Raw genomic sequence first — 2,621 nt, 5'->3', positions numbered from 1 at the left:
TTAGTGGTACTGACATTTTTATACTAGTTATAATATAGTACGCACACTCATATGTATTTCAGAAGAAAAAAAAGTAGACCCACGCGCACGCAAGCATGCATTGCATCCAATGGAGAGCCGGTACGGTCCATTTTACAAACGGATTGGTACGGTTGGAAACTTGGATCACGCATCTTTCTTTGAATCCGAATAAGCATGGAAGCCAGCCGAATCCATATATATAAGATGCATGTATCATAGGTGCATGTATGTCGTACCATCCATATAAGCTAGCTAGGTACGCAGGCAAGGCAAGGAGCTAGCCAGGCCAGGGTTACACACGCGCACGATCCATCCATCTCTCGTACCTTGGTGATCTGCGAATTGCGATGGCCGACGGCAAGCTCCATCTTCCCGCCGGCTACATCTTCAACCCGGCAGGAGACTTGCTGATCACCAAGTACCTCCGCCCACGGATCGACTCTGGAGCGGACGGCATCTTCACCGACGACATGATCCACGAGGCCGACGTCTGCTCCGCCGCCCCCGGCGACCTCGTCGAGATGTATCCACACGCGCGGGGCACGGACAGGAGCAACGGGAAAGGCGGCGAGTGGTACTTCTTCACCCCGGCGCACTACCACAAGACCAAAGACGGCCGCAGCAACGGGAAGCGGCAGCGCGCCGTCCCTGCCGCCGGCGAGGGTTACTACTGGCACTCGGAGAAGGGCGGGATCCCCGTGCTAGACAAGCATGGCAACCGCGTAGGCAATAGACGAAACCTCAGCTACGTTCAGAAGTTGCCGGGAGGGAACGAGAAACTGAGGATCGGCTGGTGCATGACCGAGTACGACCTCGACGGCGACGACAAGAAGCAAGACGGCGTGGTGCTCTGCAAGGTCTGCGTGTCTCGTCACAGGAGTGAGACGACATACGAGGAGGTAATCAGTGCCCCTGGTTCCAGGAAAAGGAAGGCGGACGACGTCCAACATCCCGAGGCTCCACATCCCCAGACCCCACGCCGCCAACAACCCATCATCCAGCAACACGGGGGTCTCCAGGTCCAGGAGACCCAGCGCTGGTTCATGTCCGACGAAGGCGAGACGTTGCCGTCCGGACTAGTGGACGACGGCAGCGTGGATCCAGGCGGGTTCATGTCGTCCGAGGTGACGGATGATCATGTCTTGTCCGACGACCTCCAACTCCAAGAAGGCGCTGCAGAGGATGAAGACCACACCTTCCTGTGCATGTTGGATGAGCTGCTCGGCCTCTGCGACGACACGGCTGTGGCATGCTCTACTCCGATCGTCTCCTGCCAGAGTTGATACTTGCACACCACGTACGTGAGGGACAAAACTACCATCCAAGACTGCGAAATCTGCAGCCAAGAGATGATGCAGGATATAATTAGAATGGAAGCTAGTGTAGCTCAATGGTATAGTCTAGCTTTGATGTATGTCTTGAACAAGCAAGATGTTGTTAATTGTACTGTGATGAAACAGGCAGCAATTCATGCATGCGCAGCAGATTAATTGATTAGTCTTTTGTTATATAGTCGATTTCTCGGTTCTTGAGCTTTTGAAGTCTTGACTAGTTAATAATGCATGGATGGATCAGCCCGCATGCAATCGATTAGATCATGCATCCATCCAAGACATGGTCCAAGAGATGATATACTAGTCTAGCTTTTATGTATCTCATTGTCATGGTACACAAGGTGTCGTCGTAATTGTATTGTGATGATGAACAAAGAATTAACTCCTGTACGCCCATCGTCTCCTCCCTCCGTTGCCGTCGGGGGACGCCGCTGGGCAAACGCTCGGGGGTGATGGCGGTGGCGGAGGCATCCCTCTCTCCCTCAGCCGAGGGGTGGTGCGGGGCCCCTACATGCGGGCGACGGCGGCTGCAGGCACGTGGGTCTGGCCGTACACAGCCAGCGGCGTGCGGCGGTTGGTCTGGTTCGGATGGCGGCGACGGGCTATGCGGCGGCGGCGCGTCATCCGGCTTCATATCTATGGCGGTATGAAGGGCCTAGTGGATTTCTCGGCGGCCTCCGATCAGATCTAGTAACGTCGAAAATCGTGAAATAAATTCAGAAATAATGCGAGCATCAGGAGTTGAAGACCTACCCGACTTAAATAAACTCTATCGATCAACTTTGTGAGTTGCTTTCCATATCCTATATACCTAAGAGAAGACGTACATCAACTAATTGTTCCTCAACTAATTCGGGCACGAACCTCGGGGAATCTTCTAGTTTGTATAATGCACCAACTTCATCAAAAGAGGTTTAGAAAATAGGATTACACACTTACAAAGATATGATCGTCCCACCAAATTTAAGCCATTTATTATGTCAAAATCTAACTATTGTACTTTAAATAATTTGGATGATTCGATCGTGCAGTGTTTCAACACTTTTAGTGTGAAATAATCTATTGGAGTGAACCCAAATACGACCTCGGAAAAAGTGGTAGTTAAAATAACAAATTCTAGGTGCAAATTTTGCACGCTTAAAATAACAAAAACAAATTCTAGGTGCAAATTTTGCGCGCTTAAAACAACCCATCATCTAATTTTTACTCCATAATGCCTTCACTTAGGCCCATAACATGTTGAAGTATCGTGTAGTCGACGTTCAC

General features: G+C 50.7%; 1 pseudogene; it reads left to right on the top strand.

Annotated features, from left to right (window-relative positions):
- The first annotated feature begins 368 nt into the window (after positions 1 to 368).
- On the top strand, positions 369 to 1,304 carry LOC123397418 (annotated as a pseudogene).
- The last annotated feature ends 1,317 nt before the right edge of the window (positions 1,305 to 2,621 follow it).

This window comes from Hordeum vulgare, chromosome 5H (assembly GCF_904849725.1).
Source record: "Hordeum vulgare subsp. vulgare chromosome 5H, MorexV3_pseudomolecules_assembly, whole genome shotgun sequence".
Lineage (NCBI taxonomy): Eukaryota > Viridiplantae > Streptophyta > Magnoliopsida > Poales > Poaceae > Hordeum > Hordeum vulgare.
The sequence above is the reverse complement of the archived record's forward strand: the minus strand, read 5'-3'. Positions and strand labels throughout refer to the sequence as shown.